The sequence below is a fragment of the Anabas testudineus genome, chromosome 5 (genome assembly GCF_900324465.2).
Source record: "Anabas testudineus chromosome 5, fAnaTes1.2, whole genome shotgun sequence".
NCBI lineage: Eukaryota > Metazoa > Chordata > Actinopteri > Anabantiformes > Anabantidae > Anabas > Anabas testudineus.
This window is the reverse complement of record NC_046614.1, coordinates 25638975-25659612: the sequence shown is the minus strand read 5'-3', so window position 1 is coordinate 25659612 and position 20638 is coordinate 25638975. Positions and strand designations below refer to the sequence as shown.

Sequence of the window (20638 nt, the reverse complement as noted above, 5' to 3'; positions counted from 1 at the left end):
AAATGGGCTTTTACCCAACAAAGATTCATATCTGACAGGGTGGTCTAGTTTTTTTATTTTGGTTTTACAAAATATTGGAAAGAGGAGCTGAACTTCACCCGTGTTGGTAAAAGATAAACGTCACATATCATGTTAACCGGTCAGTTCCTTTTTTATTTAGCAAATTTTAGTTTGTGCGTGATAACAACTCACGGATATTGATGAAACCTGCACGGTGATCATTCACACTCTGGATCAATGTCATCATCATGTGTTGAGTAAACACATTGATTAGAGCCTTAGATGATTCTCCAGTAACTGGACCAGAGAGGAGACGAGGTGTGATGGGAGGAAACGAGAGAGAGACGGGCTGAAGGAAAGACAGGAATAAGGAAGGGGGGGTAAGGAAAGACAGGAATAAGGAAAGACAGGAATAAGGAAGGGGGGGGGTAAGGAAAGATAGGAATAAGGAAAGACAGGAATAAGGAAAGACAGGAATAAGGAAAGACAGGAATAAGGAAAGACAGGAATAAGGAGGAGGAAAAACAAAGAGGGGAGAATATGGGAGACGACAGTGAATCTAGTGAATGAAAGAAGTGGAGGGACTGGAAAACAGGCGGGGGGGGGGCACTTTGGGGGTGGAGTAATTCAGAGAATGCACGGCTCTGCCCTCCCTCCGTCTCTCCCTCCTCCCTCCTCCCTCCTCTCTCTACTCCTCCTCCGGGTGGAAATTCATCCTTCAGCCTCGGTAGCGGACATTTGTGCAGAGACCTCCGGAGAACGGGACGTGGAGCGGCGGAGGTTGAGCAGCCTCCCCAGCCTGGTTCATGGTGCAGCGGCCACAGTAGCAGCTGTGTCCCGCTGTAGCAGCAGCTTCCTGCGGTGATTTGTCCCCAGAAAAGATGTGATTTCCTGTTTTCTGCTGCTTCTTTTTCTCCACACTCTCGTTTTTCTTTCATTTTTCGCTCCTGTCGGATTTTTGTATCGCTGCTGGTTGAATCTCGACCCGGTTCTGCGGCTCATGTTCCTCCGTGCTGTGTCAGACCGCTAACTTTGGACCTCCGAACACGGTCTGTCGTCAGTCAGGGGGGGGCAGAGGAGATCTGACACCGAGCACAGAGCTATATTTGTCCGCCTGACTCCGAGGAGGAAACCGAGCTCCTGTCGACACCAGACCCGGTTCTACAGGGACACGACCGAGGAGCAGCTCTGACGGTCAGTGTGTGTTATCTCCTCGATCTGAGTGTGTGTGTGTGTGTGTGTGTGTGTGTGTGTGTGTGTGTGTGTGTGTGTGTGTGTGTGTGTGTTGATGGAAGAGAAAGTGCTGCTCGGACCGGGGCAGAGGAAAAACCCCGAGTCCGGATCAGCTGAACTGAAGTGTGCGTCAGGTCGGTTCGGTGACGTCTCCGTGATTCGTAGCGGTGGATATTTTTAGTCGTGGCCGGGTTTAGCTGCTGCTCTCTGGGCTTCTTATCCGGCCGCTCTCCGCCCTGCTCCCTCCTCCCTCACCTCCTCCTCTCGTCTCCTTCTCTCCGTCCTACCCCGTTTGAAGCCTCCTCCGGGCTCGTTCCTCTGGCTTCAAACCCGAACAGGTGCATTTTAAAACCGGGCCGGGACCGGCTGTGGTCCAGGACCGAGAGGGGCCTCCTCCCGACGCGCTGGCGGCGTCTCACAGCCGCTCTCGGGTTATTTTTGGCACCGAGTGTCCGCTAAGACCCGAGAAGTCCCTCAAATGTGGCTCAAAGTGGAGCTGCGACTCCCCAGGACTGAGTTTGTGACCCCGTTCTTCTTGATCCGGTCTCCTGTCGCCTCCGGTGCCGCTGCACGCGTGTGCGTGCGTGTTCCCGTGCGTGTTCCCGTGCGTGTTCCCGTGCGCCAAAGGATGCGAAGTTGGCCACAGTGAATCGGAAACGTGTCCAGCGGCGTGGACCCTGACAGACCCCCGGTATGAGCCTCTCAGCCCGGTGATGAGCTCCGAAAAGCCCGCTCCGCTGGAGGACGACGTGAACACGTGCCCGCTCGGGCCTCCGTGCGTGACAGGGAGAGAAAAGAAGCCAACCTAAATAACGGAGCTCGGTGGAGGTGAAGGGAACGGGCACCGGGCACCGGCACCGGGGGATGAGTTCGGGCACCGGGGGATGAGCTCGGGCACCGGGGGATGAGCTCGGGCACCGGGGGATGAGCTCGCCCACCTCGTCGTGATTCCTCTCACGTAGGCTTTGCCATGGAGACGTTTGACAGGCTGCCGCGGTCTGGGTTCGTCTCCTCTGACCGGGGGACAGACGACTGTTTACTGAGCTGCAGCTAGACCTGCTCAGGTCCTGGTCCCGGTCCTGATGTGTGAATTACGAATTTCAACCTCCGACAGAAGAAAAACGGCTGTAACAGGGTCTGGATTCGTCCTCAGGTGTTTTTATTGGGGGCAGTTTGGTTTTAGTGGGAGCTGTTGTTCCATCAGGGAGTTATGTTCTGGATCCACCATAAAGGATTCTGATGGTTCCTGACCTCTGAGCTGCCTGTTGTTCTGTTCTCTTTCTGCTATTATCCCACAGGCCCTAAATAAATGAAGGGACTCTGTTGTTCACTAATGGGTAATTTGGGGGGTTCGGAGTGGCCCCGTGGGGGCTGTTACTCTGTCTGAAGGCTGAGTGGGGGCCCACAGGTTCACCTGTTCTCTTATTACTCCCTATGGACATGAATCAATACCTCTCAGTAGACCTCCTGGGTTCTACCGAGTCCTCAGTGACGTAAATCAGACGGACCTGCAGCCGAGTACAGTGACGTGTGTGTGTGTGTGTGTGTGTGTAAACAGGTGTGTTGTTGCCTTTAAACCCCCCGACAGCAGACGGCAGGAGCGGCCTGCGCTGAAGAAGATGATGATGATGATGATGATGAGCGTTTGTTTTTACACCGCTCCGTTAATGTGTAACTTGACTTTAGTTTCTCACGTGTTCACTCAGATGTTTTTCGTTTACCCGTCAGTGGCTCAGTTCTCGCCGTGCGACCTCCTCCTGCCTCCGCTGGTTTGTTGATCAGAGGTCGGCAGCGTTGAACTCTCACATGTGAAGCTGAGTGTTGATGGGAGAAGCGAACACGTTCAGTCGACTTCCCCAAATAGAAAAAAAGGATTAAAAAGCAGATTAGTGTCTCAGGCGGCTGCAGTAAATAACCTCATCTGGAGTTTTCTACATTTTAGTATGAGGAGCAGCACACACACCCTGCAGTGACACACACACACACACACACACACACACCCTGCAGTGACACACACACACACACACACACACACACACCCTGCAGTGACACACACACACACACACACACACACCCTGCAGTGACATACACACACACACACACACACACACACACACACCCTGCAGTGACACACACATACACACACACATACACACACACACACACTCATTGGATTTATCTGCATGTGCCTGGATTTATTTGTGCAGCACCTCCTCGCGCTGCACTGTTAGAAGAGCTGCGACGACGAGGAAAAGCGCGTGGCGCTCGCTCCTTTTACAGTAACAGAGCAGCAGTTGTTGACGCACAGAGGAGATCTGTGTGTGAACATGTAAGGGTTAAATAAACAGTGTGTATGTGTGTGTTTATGCATCAAAGAGTCAACAGGAGCAGAGCTCGTCTCTGAAAGGCGCCTCAGTCTTCACTGAGAAGGTGTGTTTCTAGGTTTAGGAGTTTCATTTACTCTTAGAAGGCAACAGAGCTGCTGCTGCTGCTGCTGCTGCTGCTGCTGCTGCTGCTGCTGCCGCCGTCTTCTCAAGGTGATGATCAGATTAAGACGTGTTGGACGAGATGCAGCACACACACATTCTGTGTCCGCCTGCAGCTGTTTGGTGGTTTTATAAGGAAACACTGGAATTCCTCTTTGGTTTCTTACATAATCTTTAATGTGCTAAGTGACGTTTGACCCAAACTGAGCTGCATGTTGTTTCTAAAGACTAATACTTGTGGCCTTCAGCTGTCATTGAGGAATCAGAGTAGAATCACTGTAACAACACTATTTTTCCCTTTCACTATTTGGAAATACATATTTTCATCTGACTACAGCTTTGGTTTTATCCTGTTTCCATCTTGGCAAACACGATTTTCATCGAAAAGCTAGAGGCAGATTGGAGTCGAACACACTCCTCCTCCTCCTCCCATCTCTCTGAGGTGTTTCTCCTGTCTACGTCTGAGCTACTCCCTATTTCAGAAATCAATATCATCCAAAATAGGATTGAGTTCCCGTGTTATGAAAAGCCTTGTGTATCCTCAAAATGATAAGTCTAATCTTTGGCTCCCTGCTTTTTAGACTTTAAGTACAAGTGGAAAAGAGGATTCTTTTTCCAGCCGACAGATCAGGACGTGCTTTTTTTTTTCTTTTCTTATTTTGAAATCTTGGGGAGGAAGGTAAAAATATGTTGTGGGATAAACCTTCAACCTTCACCACACTGGGAGATGAGATTTAGATCCTTTAGGCTCTTTCTCTCTCCTCTTCCTCCCTCAGCCCATCTGGGCTAAAATAGGGGATGAGGCATTTCCAGCAGCGCTTCCTGCCCACTGTGAGCCGCGCTCGTCATGACTGAACTCCACTTGTCGATACACGTACGGCACATTTGTCAGCACTCTAAAATAAACCAATCATGGGATGTTTAAAGAACCTCTCAGGCTTTTAGTGGTGTCGGCTGGGCTAGCGCTGCTATTCTTAGAGATAACAACAGAAGCAAAGAGACGTTGGTCTGTTAAACTTGGGAGTCCGTTTGGGACCCAGAGCTGAAGTTGGTCTTTTTGCTGTTGTCATGGTTTCAACGTGGTTTAAAATAGAAACCAATAAAACATTTTAACCAAATCACCTGCAACCACTGCTTTAGTACCTTTGCTCTGACTGTATGCTGAACATTCGGGCTCGCTGCTTTCTTTTTACTACAATCTGCAATAACTCCTGTTGTGAGCTGTAATTCTTCAGAACACATTTCCTCTGGGTTACAGTGCAGATCCTGTCAGTCTGTCAGAGCCTTCAGCTGCTGCGTTCACTCACCTGTTGGGAGCCAGGCGGTGTCACAGAGAGCTAACAGCTCTGTAGCTTCCACCGCATTTTAAATCGCTCCAATCAGGAGGAGCCAAAAAAGTCAGAGGAGGTTTCTGCTGTAATCACATTCATCAGGTCTTTTAGAGTCAGGGAAAAGTTCTGTTGACGGTTTCTAAAAGCTCACACCCATCACAGTTCATTTAGGATTCACAGGGATCTGACCACTCGCCTGGAGGCATGTCAGTCCTGTGACTGAACAATCAACTCCAATCAACAGCTGTCAACTTTAAATAATCGTCACTGAAACTGTCACTAATATCAACACCGGGACAGATCCTGCATGTTCACACAGACAGAATGTGTTGTGAGGATCCACGATCAGAACGGACGTTGAACTACATCATGCAGCAGGAGGGAGGGCAGGACACGCAGCGGTGTTGTAATGAAAGAACTCCTGATGGACGTGTGTTTTCTCTTTTATAGCGAGCTCAGCTGTGCGACTGCGCGCTGACGAGCGTGAAGTGTGCTTGAACTGGGGGTGTATTCGTCTGGTGACTCATTATGCCACCCAGCAACAGGAATAAATCCTCCCTGTGTGGGGTTTGAAGCCCAGCTGCCAGCGGTATCACGTGGCCACAGTGTGAATGTTAGAAAACTTCAACATGTCCTTTCCCATCGATTAAGTGACCTGACCCTTTAAAAACATCTGAGCAACCTGCTGCGTCATCAACACGTTTAAAGTCGTATGTAATCAGCTGCTCAGCCGTGTCAGGAAGTGGCTGGAAGATATAGACACCAAAAGACTCAACATGTCGAGGCTCAGACGGTGTGGGAAATAAATGCTTTTATTTATTTTACTTTTTCCAGGAGCGTGACAAATTTCCACCATGTGTCCACGTCTCTGCAGCTACTACGCTGCTCCTGATGAAACCGTACCCTGTGATGTCAGCTGATACAGCTGCCGCAGAGATGGAGGTGTCCGGGCCGTCAGAGCAGCTAACTGCTCGGAGAATCGTTGATCTCTCCTCTTCACACTGTGAAGTGTTGTTGACACTTGTGCTGTTGGACATAGGATCATCTAGGGCTGCGTGATATGGTTAAATATATATATATGATAATGAGTGTTACTGATGAATAACAATATGCTAATTTAATGAGGAATGAAACACGTGTTGTTAGACCTCTAGGATACTTCTAGTGTGTCGTGCTGTGTACCTGATCCTGTCCTGATTACCTTTTTTGGCCTTGTCCCCATTTAAGTCCCATAATATTAATATATATATATATATTATTCAACACCTCCCCCCCCACGAGCTCCCAGAATTCCTCCTTCGACTTCTGGTATCCCCTCATTACTTAAAGCTTCCCCCTGTTGTCCAGTCACAGCACCAACTGTGTAGGCAGCTCATATCACAGCTGTGTGTGTGTGTGTGTGTCACACCACTGATTTGAACAGGGTGGCAGTGCAGTAATTAGTTCTGGGGCATTAACTGCTTATCAGTGGACAGTTTTATTAGCCCCCTTGTTTTGGCTGGTAAGACTTGTGGACATGGAGCCAAATGGTGCTCTGAGTTGTCCGGTCAACCATGGAGGAACTCGCTGCCACGCCAGAACCTTAATGCTGTGAGAACTAATTGTGATTCGACTTTGCTACCAACGCAGCCGCCTCCTGCTGTGAAGTGTTACACACTCAGAATCTGAAGAACTGTTGAAGCCTCAAAAGTCTGTTGGCTCTGTTGGTTTTGCCAGATTTTTATCTGTAAATGGAAACCATTTTGGTTTGTGAACCATGGAGGAAATCCACCACAATGCTGACATTCTAATTGTTGTCTTGTGCTACAAAGCAGCAGTTCTCTGGAGTTTTTCATTTCTGGCAGCAGCAGCAGCAGTAAAAGAAAAACCTGATCTTGGGATCTTGACACATGCTCAAAGCAAAGTTTCTCTCAGATTGCTGCTTCATGATGTATATTTGTCCTTTTTGAAGAGTTGGCAACAAACCCACATGCTGAGGCGTGTTGCTTGGTCATCCATGAAGGAATTCAGCTTCACCACAGCAGCCAAAACAGCCAGAGGATGTCAGAGCCGAGCGGAGCAGTAACCATGGAGACTCCTCTGGTTGGCTGAATGGGGGCGGCGGGGTCTTTAACAAGCGTTTTTTAAGCCGTTGTGTTCATTCAGCTAAATAAAAAAACGCCAGACATTAACAAATATTCAAATAACATTTGTTTTCTGGTTCTTGGTGTGTGGCTTGAAGCTTCCTTTGATGGTCAGATACATTAAAATGAAACGCTGAGTGCTTGTTTTAGCCGACGTGCCGGGCCAAGAAACATAAGAAAGACATTTTTTATCTGACACATGGTGTTAGAGCTTTTGGGACTATTTGCACGCCCTGTTATTAAAAATGAATAACTGCAGAGCAGCTCAAAGAGCCGGAAAAGACTTGAGAAGTGAAGAAATGACACTTCAGAGGCTCCAAAAGCAAACCTTACATTTTTCACATGTCCTAAAAGGACGTCGTTTCTCCTCTGTGTGTGTGTGTGTGTGTGTGTGTGTTGACTCAGGCAAACAGCTTGACCCTTCCACCTGGTCACAGACTTTTAAAGTGTTGGTGGGAGACAAATACAGCAGGCAAAGGAAATGAGACTCGAGGAAACCTGGCATGTTAAATATAACAGTCAAACACCGCCGGGCCGTTCTGTGTGTGTGGAAACAGATGACGTTGTTCCTGGAGGGGAGTCAAACACGGGGATTCACGCACTCACACAAGCCGGGGCGTTTACCGGTGCTGAAGGTTATCAGGTGGAGCATGTTGACACACGTACACACTCACACAGGCTCCTCCAAAGGCTCAAACACTTTCTGCAGGTTTAGCAAATAGCAGACATTCCACCGAGAGGGGGAGGGAAAGGTTCAGGAATCACACATTAGTGTTAACAGTTTGTACATGTTGAAAAATCAGTATCAGAAAAATCAGTATCAGAAAAATCAGTATTGGCGTCTTTGAATTTCAAATCAATCATATGAACACTGAAGACCAGTTCTCCTGTTCTTCAGAGGTCTTTCTAATTTAAATGATTGGGACAAAATCCTTAGTGTAAAAAAATATAAAGACCATTATTCTTCTATAACTAATTATTTGACTTTTAAAATATAAGAAAAGGGTGAAAAACAATAACGCAGTAGTTCCCTGAGCTGAGAAACAGAAAACCAGAAACACGTCTGTCTTAACATGAGCACTGATTTATTTAAAGTAATAAATTACATTTTTGGAGTTGAATTAACATCATGATGTCTCTAAACTTCAAACATTATATATATATATATATATATATATATATATATATATATATATATATATATATATATATATATTTGTTAATTATTTTGAAGTGTGTATTTCCTAAGTCGTTGAATCGTTGCGTTCAAATACTGCAGATTATCTCTGAAGAACCATCTCCTCTGTTGAGATCTGAAACACACTTCACTGAGTCTTCCATGACACAAGTTTTCCTTGGAGCTTGTACGTACTCTGAAGTACTACTGTGTACTGTGTACTGTGTATTGTGTACTGTGCAGGGTACACTTGATGCACCAGGAAGTAAACACTCGGGGAAACGTGCCGCTGGGCATGAATCCTCATCTCTGAGCCTATTTGCAGATTTGTGTAACGGATCAGGATGTCGTGAGTCACCCATTTATTCCTCTATTCATCCACCCTTCCATCCATCCCTACACTCACCCACCCACCCATCGAGCCATTTATTCACCCCACCCATTCATCCGTCAGTCTGTCTTTTATGATGGGCAGTCATTCAAAGGGACGAGAGCTGTCGTCTGCCAACGTGCGCTGATGATTCACGTCCTGGAGACATTATGTGTGTGTTTGTATGTAGACAGGAGGTGCTCAGTGTTTGCCTGTGTGGTGGTGGTGGTGGTGGAGGGGGGAGGGCAGGATTTGGGACTGCTGGGGATGTAGTAATGGGATGTCTTGATTGATGGGGCTGGAGCCTGCAGAAATACAGCAGCGAGGTGGGCGAGATAGAGAGAAACGGGGTTAATAGAAAGCGAGGGAGTGAGAGCAACAGAGAAAATGAGAGGGGGGGTTGGCAGCAGAGAAGGACAGGTGAGTGGAGGGAGGAGAAACGGAGCAGTTGACTGTCCCGAATGTCCTTCACGTGTTCACTCTGACCTCCATTTGCAGCTCTGGACCTGGAGTGGGGGGGGCTCAGGTTACTGTTTACATAGCTGCTGCTTCAAAGAGCCGTCTGATAAATAAGACCAATAATCTTCAAGGGCAGAAGGACACACACCCGGGTCCCTGCTGTGCTCAGAGCGGTCTGAACGGGTTTATCAAGAATCAGGAGTCGACTGTTCACACTGACGGTGACGAGATGTTTGACTTTCAAACTAACAACAGATTAATAACAGATTATTTCAATCTTATAAACTCCCACTAAAACTCCATCATACTGTATGTTTTTAACGGGGACAACAGATTTAATGTTTAGCTCTTTACAATTCAACAAATCCACTGAATTATCAGTTTGACGTCATCGACTGTTGAAGCCCCAGTACAAGCATCAGGAGCAGGTTAAAGGTGTTATGGACATTTATCATTTAAGTCACTTTTAGGACAATTTGGATTCAGTTTGTCTGAGAACATGAGATACGGACTCTTCCCACTTCCTCTTTCTGTAATAATGTTAAAGTCATCAGTGGAGCCAGGGAAGTGATTTCTCTCACTTCTCTCGAGTGGCCGCAGGGGTCCACGGACGTCTCGGACGACGGAATTTTGTTTCAGCGGCTCGGAAATGTTCACCAACATCTTCTGTTGTGATGATTCAGCCTGAATGTGTTTACGTCTTTATGACATTGTAAGGATATGAACATTTAGAGGACGGTTGTGTATAGTCAGCCACCGTCGGCAGCAATAACCCAAAAACACCAGAGAAGAACATTTTCATAACTTCTAAAATGAGTTATGCTTTTGAATCGGAGCGAGAGAAAATGTCCTCGCTGAAGCAGCCAAAGGCGCTCTGCCATCATCTGCTCTGTGTTTAAGTCCTGAGACAGCAGGTGGATTTGCTGCAGAGCTCCTCTTGAAGTTTACGTCAAACCAGGTGTTTAGGCTCCGCAGAGCTCGGCCTGTAATCAGCCGGAGCTCGGCTGGAATGATGTGAATTCAGTTGGAACATCCAGGACGAGGCTCAAACCCTCACGCTCAAGTAAAGTTAGCCAAAAACCCTGTTTCTGAGTGTTCCGTTGTTCTTAGCGAGAGCTTGGTGTGGGCGCCATCTTTCGTTTTCGAGCTGTTCTTTCTTCTTCTCTTTTCTTTGAAGCTGCACCAAGCAGCAGCAGCTGATGAAGTCAAATTCCAAATGAACAACAGGCCTATTGTTGTTACTTAGTGATGTTTTCATCCATAACCCTTCTGTAAACAATTGAATTATCAAATGCAAATCCTTCAGAAGGAAACAAAGACACAAATCAGCATCTGTGCTTTTTATTTTCCTCTTCATTTTCAAGTGAGGGCTCTGCTCTGTTGTTTCACTGTGTTTGTTTACAGGGAGAGAGAGAGAGCAAGAGGCTGGTTAACTCTTCTTTGAAGTACGGTAATTCATCCATAGCATCCTCCCTCTGCTTCGTTGTTATTCTGAGACACTAGCAGACTCACTAGCATAGCCAATACATTCATTGTTTGCTCCGTGCTATCAGAAGGTACAGGACTGCACTTTAAAAGACTGTCACCCACTTACCCGAGAGAGGGAGCGAGAGAAAGGAGGCAGAGAGAAAGTCATTAGGGCAGGAGGAGCAGAGAAGACGGAGCGAGCTATCGCACTCAGCAGGAATGGGTTTGAATTTGCGAGGCTGCCGCCTACAGTCCCTGAAGACACGAGACAGACTGTGTTTGTGTTTGCTGAATGTACATACGTGTGCAGGTCTGTGTCGAGCTCCGTGGTTTACATGATACTAAATACTTTTGTTATCCTGAGGCCTGCAGGAAGTCCCCTGATGCTCTGAATCCCTCAGCTTCTCTCTGCTGCAGTAGAACTAGAACCACCGACACCTCACTCACGTCTTTGTCTTTTCCTGGTTTCACTCTTTGACTTGTGTTTTCTACCTTTGCAGGTATGAAACACATCACTCACAGATCTCTGTTTAGCCACGGTCCACATTACTTTTACAGTCCGCTCAGGATTAATTCTAAAACTTTGATGTGCTACAGATTTGTTTTTGACCGGGAGGTTCGGAGCATTCCTTAATCCAGTGGCTCCAGTATCTGGTATCAACCCCTCAGTTTCTGGTGTGTTTTGGCTGATTCTGTTGTGAAATGAAAACGATCAGTGTGTTACTGTTGTTTAAAACTAAAAGTCCATCACTGAGCACGCTGGGAGCGAGTTGAGGGTGAAGTTGGAGTCTATGTGGTTCTTGAGTTCATCAGGTCAAGTTCTCATCTGATCCTTGAATCTACTTCAGCATTTCTTTATTTCCTTTCATATAATCGTCGCTCCATCGTCCAGTGATAGATGATCATTGAATATAAAAGGCCTTGTGCTGCTCATCATTCTCTCCCTGTATCTAAAACTCCAGATATTAACACTCAGGTTTTCAGCCACATTCTCTTCCTCGCTCCTTTAATAGGATCAGTTTCCCTGTTTGGGAGCTTTTGTTTTTCAGATAAATGCAGTGTCACCTTGACCCCACCACCTGTGGCATCAAACACAAACCACAAGTCTCAAAACTAAAATGGATGAAGGCTGAAGTTGATAATGAGAACAAAAATCCAACGTCTAGACACAGGAACAAGAAAAAGACGTACACTGAAGCTACTTTATGTATGTATATGTTTTTATAAGTGGGCTGTGAGGAGAAGGATTTGTAATTTTCTCACTAATGGTGTCTCCGCTTTTGAATTGCGAGATCATTTTCTCTTTTCATAATAACAGATATTTTCTTTTTTCTGTCAGAGACAAAGCTGTAATATTACAATCACCAGTTGTTTGTCTCCTCTCGCCCTCATAACCGTTGTTAACAACATGCAATCGTTGCCATATCATTACTGATGATGTGTTACTGTCTGCAGCAGGAAAATAATCCAGATGCTCTTAGCAGTCACTAACCCTCATGTTCTTCGTTGTGTTTCTATTTGCAACAGTTTAGAGGGTTTTAAGTTTGGCATTTACTTAAATCCCTTTACTGTGGAGCATAAAGTAACATTCAGCACAGAGGAGAAAAAATAAAATCTAGTGATAGATATCAGCTCAGCGTAGCAGCGTCGCTCGCCCCCTCGCTTCTAAGTGACTGTGATAAATTTAGCAGACGGGGGACATCTTTAGCCTGGCGAAAAATCCAAGTCGCCGTGCCTTTAAAACCCTGCCAGAGAGTTGGAGGTCACATTGCTCGGCCCGTAAGGCTATCAGCCGTGGCCCGCTATTATCATAGAGATAAAGAATGGAACCTCGGAGCTGAGACATCTGCAGTGACCGTGGAGGGACTTAAAGGTGGAGGGAGCCGGAGAGGGTGTGAAGGTAGATTGGAGATACTGAGTGGCTGAATGAGCGACTGGCTGCAGAGAATTATGAGCTTTCTGTGTAAAAAAAAAAAAAAAATCGTAGTGACTGGTAGAGTGTGAAATACAGGGGAGTGAACAACCTGCTGCCTGGCTGTATCACCCACTGGATTCATGAGTGACTCAGTGCTGAACGTGTGACTGCCTGAGACTGATTGAGTGAATAAGTTGCTTACAAGCTGACAGACTGACGGGCTCACTGTGTGAACGATATGCCGTCCTGCTGACTGAGTAAATAAATGTTGTTAGTGATTACTGGCCTGCTGACTGCAGGTGTTGGACAGTAAGGCAGAGAAATGCTGGTGGACTGAGGAATATCTTTATTACCAGAACTCGCGTGAGAATCACCAGGTTTTCAGGTTTTCCATCGGCAGCTGATGGTACAATACGTAAACACACCGACCAGTCAGGTTGGCTACGTCTAATGAAGCCACTTTGTCAAAACAGAAACAAATACGTGTTAAAAAACAGGAACCAGGTTGTAGGAGCTGGAGTTTTAACCAACTAACAGACAAGCAGAATCATTTACAGTGGTCGTCTGTAATTAACTTCTCTTAGGTTATTTCAGGTTGTACATTAAAGTGACCTTTGTTGTGCACCGTTTTAATTTATGTGACATTAGTGAAGCTCTGAGTCGACATGAATCTTAAACGACACACTGCAGTCAGAGTATTGATGTCAGAGTAGGATCGTAAAAACGATATTTTTCATGTCTGGCTAATATGTGTAGTGCTTCAAGCCTGTAAGTAAAGAGATAACGCAAGCTTTAGGTTCACATTAATGCCTGCAAGCTTGTTTTCATGCAGGTATTTATAAAGTGGCTGACTGTCTCTGTTCCCTTCTGCCTGGCTTATTATCCGCTCTTGCCGACTGCTTGCTTTGCTGACTGGTTGTGTATTTATAACTCGGTGGTGTAAGCCAGATAGGACAGACACCGAGATGAGAATTGATGACCTGCATCAGCAGAGGATGGGAGGAGATGGCTATCACTGCAAACTCATCGCACGCACACACACACACCAGAAATGCAAACATGTTCGTGTACATTCACCGCCTACGTCACCACAACACACCAACCGTAGCTGTTGGTTGCTGTATCCAGGTCACTGCAGCATGTTTAGATATACGATCGGAGCCGTACCTGCACTTGGACGACCCAGATCACTCCTGTTTGTCTTGTGGAGGAGACGAGAGATGTGTTGCATTATGGAGCCAGATTGATCTTTCCAGGTGAATCAACCTCAGATCACTTGACAACACCTGAGTCCTCATGGATCAGTTTTCAGCTGCTGGTCTGGCCTTTGTAACCCCACAGAATATCACCTCCCCCCAGCTCACATCTGTGATCATCTCTGTGTGCTAGATTTGCACTTTCTGACTTTTGACTTGCGGAGTTTTAGGGCAAGTAACCGACAGCTGTGTCACAGTGCAGACGAAGCTGCATCGGCCTCCATCTGTTTGCTAAAGGCTCGACTGATCAGTCAAATGAAATGTGGATTGAACCTGACAGTAAAAGGAAGAGTTCTGGAAAGCAAATGTATAAATTTGCATCTGTGAAGAACAAAATGTTGCATCCAGGATGAATTCTTATTCACAGGAGATGTATATAGTCTGAATTCATGTGTCAAATATAAAGTGTTATTTAAAGTGAATGTGTCATTTTGGAAGAAAACTTTTGTTCAACACGGCAGCAGAAGATAAATATGTGGCACCGAGTGTCAAACTGTTTAATCTAAAATGAGACACTATCCCCAACAGTAAACACCCACCCTGACACCTACTCTTATAAAGTGATTCATGATGTAAAAATAAAGTCCATCGGGTTGCTCATCTTACTGTACAAAAATAGCACGAGGGGAGTGTTGGAGTGCTTGAAATGACGAGTGAAGGTCGGACGACATTTTGAAACGACGCCTTCATGAAAGCGGGAGAAGTTTACTGCACCGCCTCAGTTTAACCTCCAGCTCTTTAAGTCAAAGTCTAAAAATAGTCACTCCTGAGTTATTTACCTCTATCAGAGCTGTCAAAGGGAAGGAAAGCAGCCACGTAGGGAGGGAATTAGATGGCACCTGGGAGGGAAAGTTCACGGATTGAAGCGCTGGATTAAAGTGCACAGATTAGCAAATCGGCAGGGCTGGAAGCTGAGGAGGGGAAGGGGTGTGTTCGTCTGAGGGAGAGGAGCGTATAGAAGGTCTCGTGTTGCCCAGCTGTCATTTTCTGTCCCACTAGCAACTGTCTCCAGTCGTCTAACACACTGCGTTCAGACCCAACACGTGACCAGCTGCCCCCAGCTGTCAGTGCATCTCCAGTCCTGGCTGGTGGTCCCAGCAGGACCAGGGTCACCCACACTTGACAGTACATGCAAATCTTCAACTGTGGCGCGCTGATAGAACGCCTCAGCCCTGTGAGTGTGTCTGCTGTCACATAAGAACCAGACTAAAGTTAACAGGACACACAGAGAGAAAACACAACTTCAGCAGTGTAGCTGGAGTGAGAGATAATTACTGCTGCTACCTACACATTCTTTAACAATAAGTGCCTCCCTGCTCTCCTCTGTTGTTTTCTAGCTCTCTCTCTCTCTCCCACCAGTCCATCTCTCTTTCTCGCTGTGATTGGTAATTCTTTCATGTTTCATTTTTGCAGCGGTTGCACTGTTATAATTAGCCAACTGAGATGCGCAAAGCATCGTCGCACTTTCCCCTTATGAGCCGTTAGCCTTCACACACACACTCTCCCTCACAAGCCCATGAGCGAGCGAAAGCGCTGATGCCTCGACGTTCCAAAACACAACTCTAATCAAAGTGGACGTGTGTTTGGCTGTGTTCGCAAAAGAACCGCAATTCCCATGATTCTGCCCCTCTGGTTTCACTTTTCATTTTTTTGCCTTGCCTCAAATTAAACCCTCATTTCGAGGAACTTAAAGCGCACCGAGCCCCGTGGGGCACAGGTCGGCTTTGTAAACACATTACACGGATGGGACAGGAAACTAAAACCAGCACATCAATATGAACAATATTTTCAAACAGCAGGATGTTGATCTGGTTCTTTCATCTGGGTGAAGTTCACGCTGTAGTTTGATTTCTTTTGTGATATCACAGTAGAAGCATCAAAGTGATGCTTTTTTCTAATGTTTAGGTGCCACGTTGACGATCTGCTGCATGATCTTTTGTGCTAAAACCGTCTTGTTTTCAATAAAAGGATTATTTGGTAGATAAGGATCTTGTTTTCGGAGATAATAAATGGCGTCCCGGGCGCCGCAGGTTGCCTGTGTAACTCTATAATACAAACCTACGCGCTGTGTTTTTGGATCTCTGGGAGGTCCGGAAGAGCCTCTGTGTCTCTGTACATCTGGACGTCAATATGGCGTCCACGCCTCAGGGATGATGAACCTCTGATGCTTGTTTTTGCAGATCTGAATTCCTCACGTAGTGAAGCAGACAGGAACTGATAACACACGATGTAAGTCAATAAATAGCAGAATGAATGAATCCTATGTAAACAACGGCTCAGAGATCCACTAAACCTCATTAGTGACACATGATTCTCAGCCCCTGAATGGCGTCGTTCCCTCCTCTACAGGCTCAGGTTTCTTATACATATGCATTTACATCTGTGCCTCACGTCATGCAGCACGACTGGACATGGATCCTCAAACGGCCGGCCCACCCAAGAGTCTGCTGAGAGGTGACGCTGTTTTCGTGTCCTCCTGTCGTGTTTTTCCGCTCCGCCAGCTTTCCCACCGCCCCCTGTGTTTTATAAGGCAGGTTCACATCTGCCTCCAGCTGTTTGTCACACCCCAGTTTAATATCAAACTGGTGCAACTGAGGAGCGGCCGGAACTTTCTGCCAGGAGTTGTTGTATGTGTCTGGATTTGTAGCTGTTGTTGTCAAACTTTTCTCTTCTCCCTCCTGCTGCTCTCCACTACCTGTGTCCACTGAACGATCTGAATCTTGCAGAAAACCCGTTTGTAATTTCTTCAGCTCTTTTCTTCTCAGTGAACATGGTTTATAAGTCACTGGGTCACCGGGTCGGTTCAGTACTCGAATGGATCACAGACCGTCTCCTCGTTACCTTATGTTATCACATATGTCCCCTCTGACAGTGAAGCAGCCACATACGGGTGTTGGATTTACATAACTATCAATGTCGTCTTCTGTAGCAGGATCTTCTCGTTCCAAACCTGGTTCTGAGAGGAAATAGAATAAATTGAAATATATTTTTAGAGGTTTCGTGAGGTCACACACGTTTAGTCTCTGAGAAAACACTGTAGCTGCTGCTGTTTTAAAATTCCTCCATAATTAACCAACAATTAGCTGCAAATCATCATTAAACAAAGACTCTCTCTCCTACACACACAATGAAGAGAACAATGACTTTTATGTGCTCACACAAGAAGAATGATCTCACTCTCCTGATTACACACTGCAAATCGGCCTCGATGAGCGAGCAGACTAAATACCTAAATGTTCCTAATCTCCGTGCTAAATATCTAAATCTTATTGAAAAGGTAAACCGCGGTGTAATCTGGAGTTGCAGGACGTGTGTGTAGTAATATTTGAGTCCTGCTTGGCGTCGGTGCCGCCCGTCAGTCTGGGAACTCCTCAGGAATGTGACCATATTAGAAACTCTCTCTCTCTCTCTTTGTTTCTCAGCCTCTCTCGTCCCGTCTAATCCAGTAACTGGCAGCAGCTGTGACTGTGAGATTGAAAGGTGACGGGACCAGAGGAGGAGGAGAAACACAACTTTAAAGTGCTACTGAAATGTTTCTCTCCTGACTAGATGTCTATCTCTCTGATTGGCTACCACGGGGGAATTCCTTTACTTTAATTGGCTGTCGTGGGGAGTTTCTGTGTCCTCATTGGTTCTGATGGAATTTCCCGAGAAGTAATTTCCTCACCGCTCTAAACAGACACTATCACACTGAGCTAATTGTACATGGAAAATACACAACATGTGTGATAAAGTCAGTCATTAGTTTTTCCACTTTTTGTGTTGATGGAAGATAAATAAAACCTCGCCGTCAACTTACGGCTCTAATGTAGAAATAATGCAGCTGGTTTGTTAAAGACGGTCCTCTCAGTGTCTGTTCAGGATCTGGTCCACGTAGGTTAACATTTCACTTCAGCTGTCTGCTGTTGGGCTTCTTACTGTCTGTTGACTGAATTGAAAAACCTCCGAACTCGCTCACATACTGTGAGTTTTTGTTACCTCAGTTCCCTCCTAACTTAGGTTACAGCTTTAGTATAGAGAAGAATCAAAATCTGTCCTTCCTCCAAATCCGTCTCCTCTGGTCACAGGCTGTGTAGTAAATTAGATTCTCATAAAACTGACTCAAGCAACACGTTCGTACTTACAGCTCAAACCTGAAACTGTTTGTATTTCACTTGATATTCGTCATAGAATGATTATTTGTCTGTCGTTCAGAGAGGGCGTACGGTACAGCAGACACTTCTTTTCAAACGTAGCACACATTCTTATTTACTAGATGAGGAGATATGATATCGTTCTTGTTGCCATTTTGCAGGCTGTAAATGTTGGAGGGTAACGAAGCAGAAAACACGCTCCAGCTATCTTTGGACACGAGGCAGTTAGAGGATGAAGGCAGCACGACATCCACCCTGTTATTAACAGAATAGGAAACGCACGTGCACTTAGTTAACTATAGATTTCACACAGCAGTAATGTTGGTCACAGATAATCATCTGTCTTTTTTTAGCTCCTTTTCTGTTTTGCCCCCAAACACCAGTCGAGCCTCCTCTGACCTCCCCCCCAGTTCCCAAAGAGATGGTAAAACCACCTGATAGTGGACGTTTGATGGGGTACGGGGGGGGTTGGTGTCATGTCTGGATATTTAGTTTTAACCCAGATCTCAGTGTTGGTCGGACACAGACGTGCACAAACACCACTGTGTATTATCACCACTGTTCTTGATGTTGTTTCGAGCTAAGTCAGATATAATAATAATAATAATTATTATTATTATTATTGTTATATGACATGTACGAGTGGTTTGAGATCCTGACAATTAATCTATTGTAACTGAAGACCTCAAGTAAAAGTTTACAACATAGCTAAATTAAAGAACTCTTGGAGCAGAAATCTGTGTTTCTACTTTGACCTATCTACATGTGACAGAACATTTATTAACTGAACACAAAAATAAAAATAACATGTTTAGGACAGTTGTCTTAACAAACCATTATTAAATAGCATTAGAAGTGTAATTCCTTCGCAGACTGCCGTCTTTACCTTTACTTTAGGTCATTTAGAGGTGCAGCTGCTGTGGTTTAAGCAGAAACGCACATTAACCTCTGGGATAGAAAACTTAAAACCTTTAAAGCTTTAGTCTAGAACTGTCTTTTGAATTTAGTACCATGCTGGAAAAGAGACCTCATTTTGTTCTCAGCTACATGCAGAAGCCTGTGTGATTATTCTGATAAGTTCATCTGTTAAATTCTCCTGGTTTTGTTAAGCGATTACAACATGCAGCCAATTATAAAGAGGTTAGCTTTTGAATACACTGCTCAGTGCAGACATGTCTTTGTTCCTGTTTCAGTTTGAAACAAGGACACACACACTGCAGCTGCTTCCATTAAACAGAATCTCATTGGCACAAAAAGTTAACTTTATGTGTTTGTGTTCAGTAGTTTAGTGCATTTCAGCACCAAAGTATAAAAGCAAAGATTTCAGTTGTTTCTAGTTTGATTATCCGTCCTCTTGACTCAGCCTGAACTCGATCAACATGTAGGAAAGTACCTGGACAGCCGTCTCCCCCAGTACCGTAAATCTCAGCATTTACTGGTGAAGTAACTACAGGGCAGCGAGAGACTTCCTGACCAGTAGGAAGAGTCAGACATCATTTAGAACCCCCCCTGTGTCCTCATGGTGTCCAGTGAGCCGGCCAAAAGGCCCCAACCTCCTCAAGCTAAATGTTAATCTTTGAGCTGTGGACACACACAAACAGAAGTGTTTGCTGTAACTTGTATGTCGAGCACGTGTATCAGCATCTCCTAGCGGTACTTCTTTGATATTTCCGACCAATCTGGAGGCACGCTGCAAGGCGAGTGGAGCCCCGGGAGTTGTTTGTCTGTTCTGCCTCTTTTCCTGTTCATCAAAATGTTTCATTCTGATGCTTAGAAACAGAAAAATGTCACTTTCTTCTTTCTGTCTGACGGTGTCTCTGCAGTCGGTCTCGCTCCCATAATCTCTCACCCTCTTTTTCAATCTAACTATTCTAAACGTCCTTGTTCCTCCACAGTCTCTCTGTCTGTCAGTGATCAATGCCAAGAGGTGGGTGTCGAGTGTTTGGGGGTGGTGTTGTAGGTGTTGAGGTAATGACATCTTTCGTCCTGCTCCGAGTAGAAGAGTTCTCTTCTCTCTTGGCCTCTCTTTACCTCTCCATCTGTGTGTGTCCCTCATTCTCTGAGCTGACAGTGCTTCTTTATCCTGCTGCAGAGACAGCTCAGCAGGCCTTTCATAGCGACACTCCCCCGCCATCGTCAGCTCTATTGTCACACGATGAATAGACAGGCTGTGTTTTTGATAAGTGATTGAGTGCGAGGACGAGAGGAAATAAGTGGCCTTGACGGTTTTGGAGATTTGAGCCAGAAGGTGTGGCGTACCTTAAGCCTCTGGAGGAAGGGGAGGACGGGAAGAAGTAAGACGATGCTTTGGAAAATAAAAGCCGTGCGAAAAAGGAAAACAGAGACATCCTGAGACCCAAGAAAGAGAGGAACCATGAAAAGATGAGCAGAATCATGGTAAAAGAGAAATAGATGACAGACTGAACAACTGTGGGAAAGCAATAAGGGGAAAGGGGAAATAGGAGGGATGCTGCCTGTGGCGACGCAGTTAAAGTAGTAGATACAAAAGGGATCATCCCTGGCAGCCATCTTGGTCTACTTTTGAGAGGGCTTGGTGAAACTTTAGGTGCAGAAATAGTGGGATGAATGGCAAATATATATTTAAAGGCTAAACTTTAGCAAAGCTACAAAGGTAAAAAGTGGGCGCTCGTAAAGCGACGGTAAGAAGCGTGCTGAAGTCGACTCTTT

At 45.7% G+C, this 20638-nt stretch overlaps 1 protein-coding gene across 1 annotated transcript in view; it reads left to right on the top strand.

The window, feature by feature from the left end:
• The first annotated feature begins 714 nt into the window (after nt 1-714).
• dag1 (dystroglycan 1) overlaps nt 715-20638 on the top strand; it is a 38984-nt gene continuing 19060 nt past the window's right edge. Inside the window, exon 1 of the mRNA XM_026348560.1 lies at nt 715-1194. The gene's annotated coding sequence lies outside the window, so the exon portion shown is untranslated. The remainder of the gene's footprint in view (nt 1195-20638) is intronic.